The sequence below is a fragment of the Salvelinus alpinus genome, chromosome 22 (genome assembly GCF_045679555.1).
Source record: "Salvelinus alpinus chromosome 22, SLU_Salpinus.1, whole genome shotgun sequence".
Taxonomy (NCBI): Eukaryota; Metazoa; Chordata; class Actinopteri; order Salmoniformes; family Salmonidae; genus Salvelinus; species Salvelinus alpinus.
In genome coordinates this window covers 50,247,146-50,268,039 of record NC_092107.1, presented here as the reverse complement: position 1 = coordinate 50,268,039, position 20,894 = coordinate 50,247,146, and the positions used below count along the sequence as shown (strand labels likewise).

Genomic DNA, 20,894 nt, shown 5'->3' with positions numbered 1-20,894 from the left:
ATTTTCAGCTTTCCACCAAAAAATGCCAGAAGTATTACTGTATGCCTAATGTTCAACAAATAGCATTTGTTTTTCCCATTGGAGAAAAAGAAACCGCAACTGGAATTTGCTGACCGCAAGAGACTGCATCGGGGTGTTAGATTCATGAATAACAGCGCGGATGGGAAAATAGAGCTTATGATGAGAAAAAAAGCAAAATTGGCCTACAAAGTAAGAGAGAGGGGGGCGACAGGGTAGCCTAGTGGTTAGAGTGTAGGGGCGACAGGGTAGCCTAGTGCTTAGAGTGTAGGGGCGACAGGGTAGCCTAGTGGTTAGAGTGTAGGGGCGACAAGGTTAGAGTGTAGGGGCGACAGGGTAACCTAGTGGTTAGAGTGTAGGGGCGACAGGGTTAGAGTGTAGGGGCGACAGGGTAACCTAGTGGTTAGAGTGTAGGGGCGACAGGGTTAGAGTGTAGGGGCGACAGGGTAACCTAGTGGTTAGAGTGTAGGGGCGACAGGGTTAGAGTGTAGGGGCGACAGGGTAGCCTAGTGGTTAGAGTGGAGGGGCGACAGGGTTAGAGTGTAGGGGCGACAGGGTAACCTAGTGGTTAGAGTGTAGGGGCGACAGGGTTAGAGTGTAGGGGCGACAGGGTAACCTAGTGGTTAGAGTGTAGGGGCGACAGGGTAGCCTAGTGGTTAGAGTGTAGGGGGGACAGGGTAGCCTAGTGGTTAGAGTGTAGGGGCGACAGGGTAGCCTAGTGGTTAGAGTGTAGGGGCGACAGGGTAACCTAGTGGTTAGAGTGTAGGGGCGACAGGGTAACCTAGTGGTTAGAGTGTAGGGACGACAGGGTAACCTAGTGGTTAGAGTGTAGGGGCGACAGGGTAGCCTAGTGGTTAGAGTGGAGGGGCGACAGGGTAACCTAGTGGTTAGAGTGTAGGGGCGACAGGGTAACCTAGTGGTTAGAGTGTAGGGGCGACAGGGTAACCTAGTGGTTAGAGTGCAGGGGCGACAGGGTAACCTAGTGGTTAGAGTGTAGGGGCGACAGGGTAACCTAGTGGTTAGAGTGTAGGGGCGACAGGGTAACCTAGTGGTTAGAGTGTAGGGGCGACAGGGTAACCTAGTGGTTAGAGTGTAGGGGCGACAGGGTAACCTAGTGGTTAGAGTGTAGGGGCGACAGGGTAACCTAGTGGTTAGAGTGTAGGGGCGACAGGGTAACCTAGTGGTTAGAGTGTAGGGGCGACAGGGTAACCTAGTGGTTAGAGTGTAGGGGCGACAGGGTAACCTAGTGGTTAGAGTGTAGGGGCGACAGGGTAACCTAGTGGTTAGAGTGTAGGGGCGACAGGGTAGCCTAGTGGTTAGAGTGTAGGGACGACAGGGTAACCTAGTGGTTAGAGTGTAGGGGCGACAGGGTAACCTAGTGGTTAGAGTGTAGGGGCGACAGGGTAGCCTAGTGGTTAGAGTGTAGGGACGACAGGGTAACCTAGTGGTTAGAGTGTAGGGACGACAGGGTAACCTAGTGGTTAAAGTGTAGGGGCGACAGGGTAACCTAGTGGTTAGAGTGTAGGGGCGACAGGGTAACCTAGTGGTTAGAGTGTAGGGGCGACAGGGTAGCCTAGTGGTTAGAGTGTAGGGACGACAGGGTAACCTAGTGGTTAGAGTGTAGGGACGACAGGGTAACCTAGTGGTTAGAGTGTAGGGGCGACAGGGTAACCTAGTGGTTAGAGTGTAGGGGCGACAGGGTAACCTAGTGGTTAGAGTGTAGGGGCGACAGGGTAACCTAGTAGTTAGAGTGTAGGGACGACAGGGTAACCTAGTGGTTAGAGTGTAGGGGCGAAGGGGTAACCTAGTGGTTAGAGTGTAGGGGCGACAGGGTAGCCTAGTGGTTAGAGTGTAGGGACGACAGGGTAGCCTAGTGGTTAGAGTGTAGGGACGACAGGGTAACCTAGTGGTTAGAGTGTAGGGGCGACAGGGTAACCTAGTGGTTAGAGTGTAGGGGCGACGGGGTAACCTAGTGGTTAGAGTGTAGGGGCGACAGGGTAACCTAGTGGTTAGAGTGTAGGGACGACGGGGTAACCTAGTGGTTAGAGTGTAGGGGCGACGGGGTAACCTAGTGGTTAGAGTGTAGGGACGACAGGGTAACCTAGTGGTTAGAGTGTAGGGGCGACGGGGTAACCTAGTGGTTAGAGTGTAGGGGCGACAGGGTAACCTAGTGGTTAGAGTGTAGGGGCGACAGGGTAACCTAGTGGTTAGAGTGTAGGGGCGACAGGGTAACCTAGTGGTTAGAGTGTAGGGGCGACAGCGTAACCTAGTGGTTAGAGTGGAGGGGCGACAGGGTAACCTAGTGGTTAGAGTGTAGGGGCGACAGGGTAACCTAGTGGTTAGAGTGTAGGGGCGACAGGGTAACCTAGTGGTTAGAGTGTAGGGGCGACAGGGTAACCTAGTGGTTAGAGTGTAGGGGCGACAGGGTAACCTAGTGGTTAGAGTGTAGGGGCGACAGGGTAACCTAGTGGTTAGAGTGTAGGGGCGACAGGGTAACCTAGTGGTTAGAGTGTAGGGGCGACAGGGTAGCCTAGTGGTTAGAGTGTAGGGGCGACAGGGTAACCTAGTGGTTAGAGTGTAGGGTCGACAGGGTAACCTAGTGGTTAGAGTGTAGGGACGACAGGGTAACCTAGTGGTTAGAGTGTAGGGTCGACAGGGTAACCTAGTGGTTAGAGTGTAGGGGCGACAGGGTAACCTAGTGGTTAGAGTGGAGGGGCGACAGGGTAACCTAGTGGTTAGAGCGTAGGGGCGACAGGGTAACCTAGTGGTTAGAGCGTTGGACTAGTAACCGCAAGGTTGCAAGATCGAATCCCCCACCCCGAGTTGACAAGGTAAAAATCTGTCGTTCTGCCCCCTGAACAAGGCAGTTAACCCACTGTTCCTAGGCCGTCATTGTAAATAAGAATTTGTTCTTAACTGACTTGCCTTGTTAAATAAAGGTTAAATATATATTTTAAAAAACGAGTAAACATGACTGTTTCTAGTGGAGGTTAGTTCCAAGTGAAGTGTCCCTGCTTCACATCACTTCAAAAGGCGGAAGAGTGACTGCCAGACCCCCTGGCAGTTGTGTAGGAGAGCCGTGCAGATCAGCTCAATCTGATACTACTTAAGTAGTGATTGAATGTATTTTTTACCTAGTTACTTTACACCACTGGACAAAACAGATTAAAAAGGAGCTTCACGTCAAATTAAATGTCCTTTAGACCTTTTGGAATTCTGTCTCTACAGCTCAGTGAGCCGTTTGAGAGAAGCTTCACTCAGCCAGTCAGCCAGAAGTCCTATACGAACTGGAGACTCCAGACAGACAGAGAGACAGCAGGTTAGTGAGGACAGACTGGATGGGCAGAGCAGACCCAGACAGACGGAGAGACACACAGCAGGTTAGTGAGGACAGACTGGATGGGCAGAGCAGACCCAGACAGACAGAGAGACAGCAGGTTAGTGAGGACAGACTGGATGGGCAGAGCAGACCCAGACAGACAGAGACACAGCAGGTTAGTGAGGACAGACTGGATGGGCAGAGCAGACCCAGACAGACAGAGACACAGCAGGTTAGTGAGGACAGACTGGATGGGCAGAGCAGACCCAGACAGACGGAGAGACACACAGCAGGTTAGTGAGGACAGACTGGATGGGCAGAGCAGACCCAGACAGACGGAGAGACAAACAGCAGGTTAGTGAGGACAGACTGGATGGGCAGAGCAGACCCAGACAGACGGAGAGACACACAGCAGGTTAGTGAGGACAGACTGGATGGGCAGAGCAGACCCAGACAGACAGAGAGACAGCAGGTTAGTGAGGACAGACTGGATGGGCAGAGCAGACCCAGACAGACGGAGAGACAAACAGCAGGTTAGTGAGGACAGACTGGATGGGCAGAGCAGACCCAGACAGACAGAGAGACACACAGCAGGTTAGTGAGGACAGACTGGATGGGCAGAGCAGACCCAGACAGACAGACAGAGACACAGCAGGTTAGTGAGGACAGACTGGATGGGCAGAGCAGACCCAGACAGACAGAGAGACACACAGCAGGTTAGTGAGGACAGACTGGATGGGCAGAGCAGACCCAGACAGACAGAGACACAGCAGGTTAGTGAGGACAGACTGGATGGGCAGAGCAGACCCAGACAGACGGTGAGGTCAGTATATTCCAGAGTAGCAGTGGTCCCCCCAGATACAGGTTACAGTGCATTTGGAAAGTATTCAGACCCCTTGACTTTTTCCACAATTTCTTATGTTACAGCCTTATTCTAAAATTGATTAAATAGTTATTTCCCCCCCCCCCCCCCTCATCAATCTACACACAATACCCCATAATGACAAAGCAAAAAACAGGTGTTTACATAAATATTCAGACTCTTTACTCAGTACTTTGTTGAAGGACCTTTGGCAGCGATTACAGCATCAAGTCTTCTTGGGTATGACGCCACAAGCTTGGCACACCTATATTTGGGGAGTTTCTCCCATTCTTCTCTGCAGATCCTCTCAAGCTCTGTCAGGTTGGATGGGGAGCGTTGCTGCACAGATATTTTCAGGTCTCTCCAGAGATGTTCGATCGGGTTCAAGTCCGGGCTCTGGCTGGGCCACTCAAAGACATTCAGAGACTTGTCCTGAAGCCACTCCTGCGTTGTCTTGGCTGTGTGCTTAGGGTTGTTGTCTTATTGGAAGGTGAACCTTTGCCCCAGTCTGAGGTCTTGAGCGCTCTGGAGCAGGTTTTCATCAAGGATCTCTGTACTTTGCTCCGTTCAGCCGTCCATCGGTCCTGACTAGTCTCCCAGTCCCTGCCGGTGAAAAACACTGCACGCACACATGATGCTGCCACCACCATGCTTCACCGTAGGGATGGTGCCAGGTTTCCTCCAGATGTGACGCTTGGCATTCAGGCCAAAGAGTTCAATCTTGGTTTCATCAGACCAGTTAACCTTGTTTCTCATGGTCTGAGAGTCCTTTAGGTACCTTTTGGCAAACTCAGGCTGTCATGTGCCTTTTGCTGAGGAGTGGCTTCTGTCTGGCCACTATACAATACATTCCTGATTGGTGGAGTGCTGCAGAGATGGTTGTCCTTCTGGAAGGTTCTCCCATCTCCACAGAGGAACTCTGGAGCTCTGTCCGAGTGACCATCGGGTTCTTGGTCCCATCTTTGACCAAGGTCCTTCTCCCCTGATTGCTCAGTTTGGCCGTGGGGCCAGCTCTAGGAAGAGTCTTGGTGGTTCCAAACTTCTTCCATTTCAGAATGACGGAGGCCACTGTGTTCTTGGGGTATTGTGTAGATTGATGAGGGGGAAAAAATAATTTTATCCATTTTAGAATAAGCCTGTAACATCTGCAGCAAAGCACCCCCACAACATGATCCTGCCACCCCCGTGCTTCAAGGTTGGGATGGTGTTCTTCAGCTTGCAAGCATACCCCTTTCCCTCCAAACATAACGATGGTCATTATGGCCAAACTGTTCTATTTTTGTTTCATCAGACCAGAGGACATTTCTCCAAAAAGTACGGTCTTTGTCCCCATGTGCAGTTGCAAACCGTAGTCTGGCTTTTTTATGGCGGTTTTGGAGCAGTGGCTTCTTCCTTGCTGAGCGGCCTTTCAGGTTATGTCGATATAGGACTCGTTTTACTGTGGATATAGATACCTTTCTACCTGCTTCCTCCAGCATCTTCACAAGGTCCTTTGCTGTTGTTCTGGGATTGATTTGCACTTTTTGCACCAAAGTACGTTAATCTCTAGGAGACAGAACGCGTCTCCTTCCTGAGCGGTATGACGGCTGCGTGGTCCCATGGTGTTTATACTTGCGTACTATTGTTTGTACAGATGAACATGGTACCTTCAGGCATTTGGAAATTGCTCCCAAGGATGAACCAGACTTGTGGAGGTCTACAATTATTTTTCTGAGGTCTTGGCTGATTTCTTTTGATTTTCCCATGATGTCAAGCAAAGAGGCACTGAGTCTGAAGGTAGGCCTTGAAATACATCCACAGGTACACCTCCAATTGACTCAAATTGTGTCAATTAGCCTATCAGAAGCCATAACATAATTTTCTGGAATTTTCCAAGCTGTTTAAAGGCACAGTCAACTTAGTGTATGTAAACTTCTGACCCACTGGAATTGTGATACAGTGAATTATAAGTGAAATAATCTGTCTGAAAAACAATTGTTGGAAAAATTACTTGTGTCATGCACAAACTAGATGTCCTAACCGACTTGCCAAAACTATAGTTTGTTAACAAGAAATTTGTAGAGATGTTGAAAAACGAGTTTTAATGACACATACATAAGTGTATGTAAACTTCCGACTTCAACTGTATATTTTTGTTCAGTGTAAATTGGCTGAAACAAGGAGTTGCCCATCTCCATTTACCGTATCGGGCTAATCATTAACTAGATCCCAAATGTCATCTCTTAACTAGTTAGCATCCTATTGATTCACTTTATGTTCCAAAATAACTTGCATAAACCTGTTAGGTTAGCTTGGAGTAAGCCACTACCCGAGGTAACACACCCCCCTGCCTGTACTTCTCACACTTCATGTCACCAACCCCCCCAAACACTTTACCCGGTCGACACTACTCTTGTGCAACTAAACAGGTCATCTGTCTCATCACAATGCTTTTTTAAAGTCACACCCACTCAAAAAATGTTCATCTTGGGTGGCTTACCTTACCATTGACCTATGCTCCATTTAGCCCCACACAGAGCAGTAGCTTCGACATGACTCTGACAGAAACTCTGGGTTTAAATTATTATTATTATTATTTTTTTTTTAATGGTGCAGTTTACACATATTTAAGAAAGACAGAAAGTAGGAATGAAAAGCTGGGATTTTTAAACAAAGGCCATTAAAACGTCTGTTTTCCCCGTGACTGCAATACTTGTGGTGCTTTGACTGTTTGTCTGAATGCAGGTTTCCTTCATGGCACTTAGTGAATAATGTCCACAATGTCCAGTACTGCCGTAACTTACAATGTCCAGTACTACTGGACACGGTCAGTTACGGCAGTACTGGACACGGTCAGTTACGGTAGTACTGGACACGGTCAGTTACGGCAGTACTGGACACGGTCAGTTACGGCAGTACTGGACACTGTCAGTTACGGCAGTACTGGACACTGTCAGTTACGGCAGTACTGGACACTGTCAGTTACGGCAGTACTGGACACTGTCAGTTACGGCAGTACTGGACACTGTCAGTTACGGCAGTACTGGACACTGTCAGTTACGGCAGTACTGGACACGGTCAGTTACGGTAGTACTGGACACGGTCAGTTACGGCAGTACTGGACACTGTCAGTTACGGCAGTACTGGACACTGTCAGTTACGGCAGTACTGGACACGGTCAGTTACGGTACTACTGGACACGGTCAGTTACGGTAGTACTGGACACGGTCAGTTACGGCAGTACTGGACACGGTCAGTTACGGCAGTACTGGACACGGTCAGTTACGGTAGTACTGGACACGGTCAGTTACGGTAGTACTGGACACGGTCAGTTACGGTAGTACTGGACACGGTCAGTTACGGCAGTACTGGACACGGTCAGTTACGGCAGTACTGGACACGGTCAGTTACGGCAGTACTGGACACGGTCAGTTACGGCAGTACTGGACACTGTCAGTTACGGCAGTACTGGACACGGTCAGTTACGGCAGTACTGGACACGGTCAGTTACGGCAGTACTGGACACTGTCAGTTACGGCAGTACTGGACATTGTCAGTTACGGCAGTACTGGACACGGTCAGTTACGGCAGTACTGGACACGGTCAGTTACGGCAGTACTGGACACTGTCAGTTACGGCAGTACTGGACACTGTCAGTTACAGCTGCAATGAAGTTGTACACAGTTTGAACACCAGATTCTCTGACAATGTTATAACATGTTAGTTAGTTAGTTAGTGGGTTAGTTAGTGGGTTAGTTAGTGGGTTAGTTCATGGGTTAGCTAGTTAGTTAGTGGGTTAGTTAGTCAGTTGGTGGGTTATTTAGTCAGTTCGTTAGTCAGTTAGTGGGTTGGTTAGTCAGTTAGTGAGTTGGTTGGTTAGTCAGTTAGTGAGTTGGTTGGTTAGTCAGTTAGTGGGTTGGTTAGTCAGTTGGTGGGTTAGTTAGTCAGTTGGTGGGCTAGTTAGTCAGTTGGTGGGTTAGTTAGTCAGTTGGTGGGTTAGTTAGTCAGTTGGTGGGTTAGTTAGTCAGTTGGTGGGTTAGTTAGTCAGTTGGTGGGTTAGTTAGTCAGTTGGTGGGTGGGTTAGTTAGTCAGTTAGTGGGTTAGTTAGTCAGTTAGTTAGTCAGTTGGTGAGTTGGTTAGTCAGTTGGTGGGTTAGTTAGTCAGTTGGTGGGTTAGTTAGTCAGTTGGTGGGTTAGTTAGTCAGTTGGTGGGTTAGTTAGTCAGTTAGTGGGTTAGTTAGTCAGTTAGTTAGTCAGTTAGTGGGTTAGGTCATTTGGGTGATTAGATTACAGTCAACTTTAATAAGAGGCAGGTTACAACAGTGAAGCAAACAGTTCAAGTCATGATAATACCCGCATGTGTGTGTGTGTGTGTGTGTGTGTGTGTGTGTGTGTGTGTGTGTGTGTGTGTGTGTGTGTGTGCTGGTCTCCCAGGCTGTCTGTGTACTGCTATGTGACCTCTTAGCTCGAGTCATAGAGACCTCGTGACCACATTCCTCCAAACCATCACCCAGTCACCACACCTTCCAGCCTGCAAGAGGCCGGAGGACAGTGCTCCCTGAAACCAGGGCTCTGCCTGGGCCCCGACCACTCCTCTTCCTGCTACTGGCTAATGCTTATCTCTGTTTGTCAAGAGCAACACACACATTCCACTCTCACTGGCTCATACAGGTCACACACACATACACTCCAACTCTCACTCTCTACTCAGCAACTCACTTAACACCACTCTCTCTTCCTCTGTCTCTCAGCTTTTCCTCTCTTCACGTTTCACTACCTCCTCTCTTTCCCTCGTTGCTTCCCTAAAAGTCTCCTAGTGTCTGTTCTGTTGTCTACTGCAACACTTAGCTTCAGTCTCTTGTTACTCGTGCTGAACCCATCCCCTGGGATAGTTTGGTAATAGATAATTTCTCCATAGGCCTGCTGCGTACTGCCTGCTGTCTGCTGCGTACTGTCTGCTGCGTACTGCCTGCTGCGTACTGTCTGCTGCGTACTGCCTGCTGCGTACTGCCTGCTGCATACTGTCTGCTGTCTACTGTCTGCTGCGTACTGTCTGCTGGATGCTGCGTACTGCCTGCCGTTTGCTGCGTACTGCCTGCTGGATGCTGCGTACTGCCTGCCGTTTGCTGCGTACTGCCTGCTGCGTACTGTCTGCTGCGTACTGCCTGCTGCGTACTGCCTACTGCGTACTGCCTACTGCATGCCGCCTACTGCCTGCCGCGTACTGCCTGCCGCGTACTGCCTGCCGCGTACTGCCTGCCGCGTACTGCCTGCCGCGTACTGCCTGCCGCGTACTGCCTGCCGCGTACTGCCTGCCGCGTACTGCCTGCCGCGTACTGCCTGCCGCGTACTGTCTGCCGCGTACTGTCTGCCGCGTACTGCCTGCCGCGTACTGCCTGCCGCGTACTGCCTGCCGCGTACTGTCTGCCGCGTACTGCCTGCCGCGTACTGCCTGCCGCGTACTGCCTGCCGCGTACTGCCTGCCGCGTACTGTCTGCCGCGTACTGTCTGCCGCGTACTGTCTGCTGTGTCAATGTGCGGGGGCACCGGTGTCGAGGTAATTGATGTAATTATGTACATGCAGGTAGAGTTATTAAAGTGACTATGCAATGTTGTTCTGAGACCCCCCCCCACCCCACTAGCATTGACTTTGCCGATAGCTACTTTATTGAGGAGAAATGTACTTACTCTGAGATGTGGTTGTCCCACCTGGCTACCTTCAGACGGATGCACTAACTGTAAGTGGGCTCCTGGATAAGACTGTCTGCTAAATGACTCACATGTCAATGTAATGTTGTGTAGAGGTACACATGTACACAAGGCATTGAATACACGTGTCTGTTAAGCAGCGCTACTGTAGAGGTACACATGTACACATCTCAACCAATGAGACAGGCTTCAACTTCAAAAGGAATCTGACTGACGTATGTGTTTCGCAGAATTTACGCTCACACAGTCAACACACAGTCAACCTGAGGGGGGAAAACACACCCTAAAGTTGTGAACTAAAACTCCTACAGACAAGTCTTATGTCAGAGCACCAACGGTACACTCCTACACGACAGTGGAAAGCAGCAACAGAGATCCTAAACCAGGGATGGGCAACTCTCTGCGAGAGGCGTAGAGTTTGCTACAATTCTACACATTTTTACCCACGGGGCGGAGAGAACGTTTAGCAATTTTAAAACTCATTTAAATTCTACACATTTTTCTTAAAATAGGATAGAGGCAAATGTTTGCCGTTTTTTAAAAATGGTATCTGATGAATGAACCCCACCCCGGGCGTTAATTTAACCACGTTTACTAAAAGTTTAGATAGCTGGCTGCTAGACTGACTTACCAACGTTGATCGATGCACAACCTAATCTAGAAATGATTCACAGCTTCTACCAGTTTGACGGCAAAAACATACTGGCATTGTGAAATAAAATGGAGGCTTGTAAGAAAAGGATAAATACACCCTCCCTTTGCAACCCTTCTATGAGCTGTTCTGGCTCAAACAAGACAAGGCTACCACACACACACACACACACACACACAGACACACACACACCTCCCTCCGACGCACCCACTTTATCCGAGTCCTCATACCACAGAGTCAGTTAAAGACTGTCCTAACTCACAGCACCACACCCCATTCCTCTGAAGGACTCACTCACAGCAGGAGGGTTCCATAAAAAAAATATATAAAAAATGTAACCTTTATTTAACTAGGCAAGTCAGCTAAGAACAAATGATTATTTACAATGACGGTCTACCTTGTTCAGGGGCAGAACGACAGATTTTTACCTTGTCAGCTCTGGGATTCGATCCAGCAACCTTTCGGTTACTGGCCTAATCACTAAGCTACCTGCCGCCCCAAAAGCCAGTTAAAGCCAATGTGGATAAGGAACCATTGAACTAGACTAGAGCACGCGAATGAGGAACTATTGAGCTAGACTAGAGCATTGGGAATGAGGAACTATTGAACTAGACTAGAGCACGGGAATGAGGAACTATTGAGCTAGACTAGAGCACGGGAATGAGGAACTATTGAACTAGACTAGAGCACGGGAATGAGGAACTATTGAGCGAGACTAGAGCACGGGGATGAGGAACTATAGAGCTAGACTAGAGCACGGGGATGAGGAACTATAGAGCTAGACTAGAGCACGGGGATGAGGAACTATAGAGCTAGACTAGACTAGAGCACAGGGATGAGGAACTATTGAGCTAGACTAGACTAGAGCACAGGGATGAGGAACCATTGAGCTAGACTAGAGCACAGGGATGAGGAACTATTGAGCTAGACTAGAGCAGGAGGATGAGGAACTATTGAGCTAGACTAGAGAATGGGGATGAGGAACTATTGAGCTAGACTAGAGCACGCGGATGAGGAACTATTGAGCTAGACTTACTTATTGAGCATTGGGATGAGGCATTGGGATGAGGAACCATTGAACTAGACTAGAGCAGGGGGATGAGGAAATATTGAGCTAGACTAGAGCATTGGGATGAGGAACTATTGAGCTAGACTAGAGCAGGGGGATGAGGAACTATTGAGCTAGACTAGAGCATTGGGATGAGGCACTATTGAGCTAGACTAGAGCATTGGGATGAGGCACTATTGAGCTAGACTAGACTAGAGCAGGGGGATGAGGAACTATTGAGCTAGACTAGAGCATTGGGATGAGGAACTATTGAGCTAGACTAGACTAGAGCAGGGGGATGAGGAACCATTGAGCTAGACTAGAGCAGGGGGATGAGGAACCATTGAGCTAGACTAGAGCAGGAGGATGAGGAACTATTGAGCTAGACTAGAGCAGGAGGATGAGGAACCATTGAGCTAGACTAGAGCAGGAGGATTTATAGCTGAAGGAAAACAGATAGGACATGGGCAGAGAGCCATAAAACGCTCAGCTAGGCGTGATGGTACCGTGTGTACGATGTGTGTGTTTGTGTTACTCTATGAACGACTGATTGTCTGAGTGTAGATAGCACAGTTCTAGATTGAACATAAAACACATGTCTAGGCAGACTGGCACGGTCTGTCTTCTACACCATGGAGAAAACATATGTTGTCCGACTTTACTTACTGTAACACTGGTTCTCCATAAAACCCAACAGAAAAGGCAATCTTCTGAAAATGTTCAGTTTTGACAGTTCAAATATCAAACTGTCTAAACTAGCCTGTGCCCCCAAGCTTACAACAGTAACAGATAGCCTATAGAAATAAACTTACTGATTCACACAGACTGTTGAAATCTGTTGAAATATGTATAGAATGTTCCATACTGTCATGTCATGCACTTTGCACTTGGCAAGTTGGCAGTAGAAGAATGGTCCCACCCTGAGTTACTGCAATGCCGTGTCCATGGCAAGCTATGTGCAAGGTATGTTTAATGTTTACAATGTTTTGGTTTTCATGGATTGCTTGTTTTTCCCACCATGGATATATAGACATAACGAACTGCCAACGGCATGACATCTGAACTACAAATCAAAACGTTACAATAGAGATGGTACATGTTTACATAGCGGGTATTTGTTTACACATAGTGGTACATTGTGTTCTTGGCTGTTGCAGACTTTGTAGCTGCAAGGCTAGCCTAGTTCAAATTAACACACCTAAATGACTTTCACTACCTTGTCCAATCTGCAGATCCAAACCTCTAGAACACCCAGTCTCTCTCTCGCTCTCTCTCCGCCAGCCAGGCAGCAGCATGTGACTGAGGGAGGAATCTCTCAAGGCTCCACAATGTGACAGGCAGACATTCCAGTCCAGAACACAACACACACTAACAGCTATCTAATATCTAGCTAACATCCACATAGCTAACAGCTGTCTAATATCTAGCTATGTGGATGTTAGCTGACAGCTATCTAACATCTAGCTAACATCCACATAGCTAACAGCTGTCTAATATCTAGCTATGTGGATGTTAGCTGACAGCTATCTAACATCTAGCTAACATCCACATAGCTAACAGCTGTCTAATATCTAGCTATGTGGATGTTAGCTGACAGCTATCTAATATCTAGCTATCATCCACATAGCTAGATATTAGATAGCTATGAGCTATGTGGACGTTAGCTAGATATTAGATGGATGTGAGCTAACGTCCACATACAGTAGCTAACAGCTATCTAATATCTAGCTAATGTCCACATAGCTCACAGCTATCTGATATCTAGCTAACGTCCACATAGCTAGATATCAGATAGCTACTGTATGTGGACGTTAGCTCACAGCTATCTAATATCTAGCTATGTGGATGATGGCTACTGTATCTAATATCTAGCTAACAGCTATGTGGACGTTAGCTAACAGCTATCTAATATTTAGCTATCATCCACACAGCTAGATATCAGATAGCTGTGAGCTATGTGGACGTTAGCTAGATATCAGATAGCTGTGAGCTATGTGGACGTTAGCTAGATATCAGATAGCTGTGAGCTATGTGGACATTAGCTAGATATTAGATAGCTGTGAGCTATGTGGACATTAGCTAGATATTAGATAGCTGTGAGCTATGTGGACATTAGCTAGATATTAGATAGCTGTGAGCTAAAGTCCACATACAGTGCATTCGGAAAGAATTCAGACCCCTTGACTTTTCCACGTTTTGTTACAGCCTTATTCTAAAATGGATTCAATCACCCCCCCCCCCCCCTCATCAATCAACGCAATATACCCCAGCTAACGTCCACATAGCTCACAGCTAATAGCTGACATACGCTAAGGCCTATCATCCAAAACATGTTCTGCAGGGGACTTGGCTGAGGGCATCATTAACCTCTCATGGGTAGGGGGCAGTGTTCTCACCTCTGGATGAAAAGCGTGCCCAAAGTAAACTGCCTGTTACTCAGGCCCAGAAGCTAGGAAATGCATATAATTGGTAGATTTGGATAGAAAACACTCTAAAAATAATGCCTGTGAGTATAACAGAACTGATTTGGCAGGCGAAACAACGAGGACAAACCATCCAGGGGGAAAAAAATTGAGGTCATAGGATTTTCCAATTGTTTTCTATGGGATACCCTTATTATTAGGAACCTGGTTGCAGTTCCTATGGCTTCCACTAGATGTCAACAGTCTTTAGAAATTGTTCGATGTTTTTCTTTTGATTAATGAAGAAGTAGTCCCTGTCATTGTAAGTGTCACTCCAGGTGGACTCTACTGTTTTGATGCGCGTGAACTGGAGCGCGCTTCATGTTGTTTATATCCGGTATTTGAAACAGTTTATTCCGTCTTAAATTTATTTACATTTTAGGGTACCTGAGATTGGATTAGGAACGTTGTTTGAAATGTTTGGACCAAGTTTACAGGTAACTTATTAGATACTTTGTAGGCATGTTGGGCGAGTTGAAACCGGTGTATTTCTGAATCAAACGCGCCAAATAAATGGACATTTTTGGGACATAAAGAAGGACATTATCGAACAAAAGGACCATTTGTAATGTTTCTGGGACATTTTGGAGTGCCAACAGAAGAAGATCTTCAAAGGTAAGGCATTAATTATATCGCTATTTCTGACTTTCGTGGCACACCTGCCTGGTTGAAATATGATTTTCATGTGTTTGTATGCGGGGCGCTGTCCTCAGATAATCGCATGGTTTGCTTTCGCCATAAAGCCTTTTTGAAATCTGACACAGTGGCTGGATTAACAAGAAGTTAAGCTTTATTTTGATGTATAACACATATATTTTCAAGAATGTTAAATATTTGAATTTGGTATTTTTTGAATTTCGCGCCCTGCAATTTCACCGGATGTTGGCCAGGTGGGACGCTGCCGTCTCACATGCCCATAAGACGTTTTAAGGGACTCATCATCACATGTAAACACTGGGTCAATCTGTTACTATGAACACTACTGTTAGTTCAATACATTGCTTAGAGATTCCTTCTTCATTCTTTAATGTGAATTTGCATGACATGTCTTGTCTTGGAGGGCCTTAGTGTGTGTGTGTGTGTGTGTGTGTGTGTGTGTGTGTGTGTGTGTGTGTGTAATGTGTGTGTGTGTGTAATGTGTGTGTGTGTGTGTAATGTGTGTGTCAAATCAAAGTTTGTTTGTCACACACATAGTTTTTGCAGCTGGTATAAAAGGTGCAGCGAAATGCTTAGTTGCAAGATCCCTCAACAGTGTGTGATGAGTGATGTCCCATAGCGCTCCAGAGGGAAGCTAGAATACAGGTTACAGCAGGCTGAGTTGAGCTTTATTCATATAATTACATCATTATGTTACCCAGCTGGTTCTGACACACAGCCTACACTCTGCCCAGGCTGAAGGATGTTCTGACAGACATCTCTCTCTCTCTCTCTCTCTCTCTCTCTCTCTCTCTCTCTCTCTCTCTCTCTCTCTCTCTCTCTCTCTCTCTCTCTCTCTCTCTCTCTCTCTCTCTCTCTCTCTCTCTCTCTCTCTCTCTCTCTCTCTCTCTCTCTCTCTCTCTCTCTCTCTCTCTCTCTCTCTCTCTCTCTCTCTCTCTCTCTCTCTCCCTCTCTCTCTCTCCCCTCTCTCTCTCTCTCTCTCTCCCCTCTCTCTCTCTCTCTCTCTCTCTCTCTCTCTCTCTCTCTCTCTCTCTCTCTCTCTCTCTCTCTCTCTCTCTCTCTCTCTCTCTCTCTCTCCCTCTCTCTCTCTCTCTCCCCTCTCTCTCTCCCCCCCTCTCTCTCCCCCCCCTCTCTCTCTCTCTCTCTCTCTCTCTCTCTCTCTCTCGGCTGAAGGATGCTAGTTATCAAACAAGAAATACAGATTAGTTCGCTGTTACTTACTTATTCTCTGTTTTTTTTCTCTGTTGGTTGTTAAAAATAACAGTTTTACTTAAAATGTTTGCTCACAATCTATTAATCAAATGTACAATGTTATGACCAATGATGTATATATATAAACCCAGGATTACTGGTGCTATGGACAGGCTTTGAAGCCACCGGTCGTCTATATTGGCACTCCTCAGAAAAGCAGAATTAATGGCTTTATACAGTATTTCATTTAAAATGTTCAAGGACAAAATTACATTTATTTAAGTATGTTTTTAGTTGTAGCGTGGACAGTAGCATTAGTACTTTCCATTATTTATTTATTTTTTACATAAAGGAATGTTTTTAAATGTATGTAAAAAAGAATTCAATAAATTGCTCACATAATATAATTGAAAAAGTATCCATACAGATGTCTGTAATACAATAAATGTGGCAAAAACGAATGTAGACATTAGTAAATGAATTCTCTACATCTTCCTGAATGTTTTTAACACCGGTGGAGGAGTTCCTAGATGGAGGCACTAGGGGGGGGGGGGGGGGGGCAGCGCCCCTGTGACAACAATTTTGGACCCCCTTGTGGCCCCTCCCAAATGTGGAGTATGAAATCATTTTTACATAACTAATTTTTGCTATCGTTCTTTTTTTTTTTTTTACATCCGTTATTAGAGAGAAAATGCAAATAAATTGTTGAGTGATTATGAACATGGTCTTTTGCCTGCTAATGTCGGCAATGCAGTGAAGAAAACAATATGACAACAATAACGTCTATTGTAACTGGCCCCTCTGACAGTTCAACCGGGGCCCCTCTGACAGTTCAACCGGGGCCCCTCTGACAGTACAACCGGGGCCCCTCTGACAGTACAACCGGGGCCCCTCTGACAGTACAACCGGGGCCCCTCTGACAGTACAACCGGGGCCCCTCTGACAGTACAACCGGGGCCCCTCTGACAGTACAACCGGGGCCCCTCTGACAGTACAACCGGGGCCCCTCTGACAGTACAACCGGGGCCCCTCTGACAGTACAACCGGGGCCCCTCTGACAGTACAACCGGGGCCCCTCTGACAGTACAACCGGGCCCCTCTGACAGTACAGCCGGCCCCAGCTTGGCCCCCCCAGTTGAAATGGTCTAGAACCGCCACTGGATGGAGGCACGGTGGATTCAAAACAGCGCCCTTGTGCGTCATCTAGTGTATATATCATTTTTTTACATTTTATTTTACCTTTATTTAACCAGGTAAGCCAGTTGAGAACAAGTTCTCATTTACAACTGCGACCTGGCCAAGATAAAGCAAAGCAGTGCGACACAAACAACACATATTTACACATGGGATAAACAAACGTACAGTCAATAACACAATAAAAAAATCTATATATAGTGTGTGCAAATGAAGTAAGGAGGTAAGGCAATAGGCCAATAGTGGCAAAGTAATTACAATTTAGCAATTTACACTGGAGTGATGATGTGCAGGTAGAAATACTGGTGTGCAAAAGAGCAGAAATACAAAAACAAATATGGGGATGAGGTAGGTAGTAGGTTGGTGGGCTATTTACAGATGGGCTGTGTACAGCTGCAGCGATCGGTAAGCTACTCTGACAGCTGACGCTTAAAGTCAGTGAGGGAGATATGAGTCTCCAACTTCAGTGATTTTTGCAATTCGTTCCAGTCATTGGCAGCAGAGAACTGTAAGCAAAGGCGGCCAAAGGAGGTGTTGGCTTTGGGGGTGACCAGTGAGATATACCTGCTGGAGCGCGTGCTACGGGTGGGTGCTGCTATGGTGACCAGTGAGCTGAGATAAGGCGGAGCTTTACCTAGCAAGGACTTATAGAGCCAGTGGTTTTGGCGACGAATATGTAGCGAGGACCAGCCAACGAGAGCACACAGGTCGCAGTGGTGGGTAGAATATGGGGCGTTGGTGACAAAATGGATGGCACTGTGATAGACTGCATCCAATTTGCTGAGTAGTGTGTTGGAGGCTATTTTGTAAAGGACATCGCCGAAGTCAAGGATCGGTAGGATAGTCAGTTTAACGAGGGTATTTTTGGCAGCATGAGTGAAGAAGGCTTTGTTTTGCAAAATAGGAAGGCAATTCTAGATTTAACTTTGGATTAGAGATGCTTAATGTGATAATAAGTTATGCCACTATTTATTGACTTCAATAACTATTTCTCATGTCACATGAAAACATCATAAATTCAAATGAGTTAACGGTTTAAACTTTAGATCGGTTCAGTACCATATACCCCTTCTTGTAAATTAGGCAATGGCTGCATTTAGCTACAGTATAATATTATGTTTATAAGGCAATATAAAACTGGATAAGTTGCATCAAGTATTATCAAGTGTTAACCCAAATTCTTGAAGTACAAATGCAGGCTGGGCAGAATAGTTTTATATCTAGACCTGTGTCTGAGCTGTCTCATCCCGTTTTAGTGTAGTGTCAGTGCAGTGCTGTCTGTAGTGAATGGGAAGCCAACATCTGATTTCCATTAGTTGGTAGAAAATCCGTCAAGCTAAAGACATGTGTGAAGCTAGCCACAATAAGGATTAGCCACGGTCGTGGAATTTGCAGATCGCCTTCTAAATAAAAGCTCTCTTTCGAAAGCGATTCAAAAATTAGTTGAATCATGCCATCTTTGGACTAGATAACACTAAACGACGTTCGAATGTAAAATATGACAATAATTGGTTAAGAAAAAAAACCATGTTGAAATCACACTGTAAATGTATTAAGACTTTAGAATTGCATTGTGGGGCATATGTATATGCTCTGTACAAACATGGATCTTGGGTCCATGAAATGGGGTATCAGCCTCAGTGACAACCACAGATTACAACTGTGAAGAGTCTTCACAGGATCCATAGGCACAGATCAATAGGGTGACTGGTGAGCTTGTGCTACGATTGTAATATTTGTGAAAACTCTTCCCAGTTGTAGTCTGTGGTTGTCACTGAGTAGACACCCTATTTCATGGACATACGGTCCATAGGGAAGGTGGTACAGGGGCTCCCGAGTGGTGCAGAGGTCTAAGGCACTGCATCTCAGTGCTTGAGGCATCACTACAGACACCCTGGTTCAAATCCAGGCTGTGTCACATCCGGCTGTGATTGGGAGTCCTATAGGGCGGCGCACAATTGGCCCAGCATCGTCCGGGTATGGCTGGGGTAGGCCGTCATTGTAAATAAGAATTTGCTCTTAACTGACTTCCCTAGTTAAATAAAGGTTACATTTTAAAATATATATACGTTTGCCCCACAATGCAATTCTAAAGGCTAATACATCCACAGTGCAATTTCACAGATTTTTATTTTAACGAATTATTGTCTTTTGTTGAATTTATATAACAATATTCCGATTTTGTTTAGCATTAAAGTTGTCTAAATATGGTATGATTCCGCTATTTGTATCCGACTGAATCACTTTCAAATACTTTTATTTTGAAGGCAACCCGCAAAATACCACTACTGTGGCTCATCCTTATTGTGGCTAGCTTCACACAGGTAAACGAAAGCTCCTCCTCGCAAGACATCACAAAGAATGTCCTAAGTCTTCCATCAAAGCCATTTGAAAAAGGAATGACTGACCGTGTTTCGAAACGATCTATTGTAATATCTAATGGGACACGGAAATCTAGTATAAAGTAATCCTAAATCAACAAATGAAAATACATAATAAAACAAACTACAATTACTAACCTCCTGCAGTAAACTGGGCAGAGTAGGCTATCCCACGCAGCGAAACATTTCTATAGCCAGACAAACCAAATCAAATGCTTCCTTACCCGATGGACCTTAGTTCCGTTGAAAACTAAGACAGCAAAGTTCAGCCTGAACTAAACTTAGACAACTCCTTCACTATACGTCTGTTAAAACTAGGACTATTCTTGAGCCGTCCAGTCGGTGCGTTGTGAAATGAGTGAACTTATTTTGGAGCGGAGTCCAGCCCACTGCGCACTGTAACCCGACCCAGGTGTTCCAGTGCACAGCTGGCGCAGGTGAGCCCTCCCCTGGCCGCGGTGTATCATGGGGTATGTAGGTTTTTACACATTGACCGATGTTACTCATAATGTTCGGGAAATTACATTGCAATGACAGTATAGAGAAATGTAGGCTATTTATAATTTTGACTAAGGCTTTTGTCTCTTATATTGTAGGACTTATTAGATAAAGGTAGAATAGTTTCAGGTGTGAGTAGTCTAGTATCGGCATTAATAAATAAATTCATGTTTCTGCAGTGGTGGAAAAAGTACCCAATTGTCATACTTGAGTAAAAGTAAAGATACCTTAATAGAAAATGACTCAAGTAAAAGTCACCCAGTAAAATACTACTTGAGTAAAAGTCTAAAAGTATTTGGTTTTAAACATACTTAAGTATCAAAAGTAAATGTAAAAGTTATTTCAAAGTCCTTATATTAAGTAAACCAGACGGCATCATTTTCTTGTTTTTTATTAATTTACGGACAGCCAGGGGCACACTCCAACACTCAGACATCATTTACAAATGAAGCATGTGTGTTTAATGAGTCCTCCAGATCAGAGGTAGTAGGGATGACCAGGGATGTTCTCTGTTTAGTGAGTCCTCCAGATCAGAGACAGTAGGGATGACCAGGGATGTTCTCTGTTTAGTGAGTCCTCCAGATCAGAGACAGTAGGGATGACCAGGGATGTTCTCTGTTTAGTGAGTCCTCCAGATCAGAGGCACTAGGGATGACCAGCGATGTTCTCTGTTTAGTGAGTCCTCCAGATCAGAGGCAGTAGGGATGACCAGGGATGTTCTCTGTTTAGTGAGTCCTCCAGATCAGAGGCAGTAGGGATGACCAGGGATGTTCTCTGTTTAGTGAGTCCTCCAGATCAGAGGCACTAGGGATGACCAGCGATGTTCTCTGTTTAGTGAGTCCTCCAGATCAGAGGCAGTAGGGATGACCAGGGATGTTCTCTGTTTAGTGAGTCCTCCAGATCAGAGGCACTAGGGATGACCAGC

At 46.2% G+C, this 20,894-nt stretch overlaps 1 protein-coding gene across 4 annotated transcripts in view; it reads right to left on the bottom strand.

Annotated features, from left to right (window-relative positions):
- Nucleotides 1-19,866, bottom strand: part of ppp1r13l (protein phosphatase 1, regulatory subunit 13 like) — a 61,630-nt gene extending 41,764 nt beyond the window's left edge. For 2 of the 4 annotated variants that reach the window (XM_071360245.1, XM_071360250.1), the window contains exon 1: nucleotides 19,696-19,865. The gene's annotated coding sequence lies outside the window, so the exon portion shown is untranslated. Of the gene's footprint in view, nucleotides 1-19,609 lie in introns of all 4 variants that reach the window. The other 2 variants (XM_071360248.1, XM_071360246.1) reach the window with 2 other exon arrangements.
- Between the last annotated feature and the right edge of the window lie 1,028 nt (nucleotides 19,867-20,894).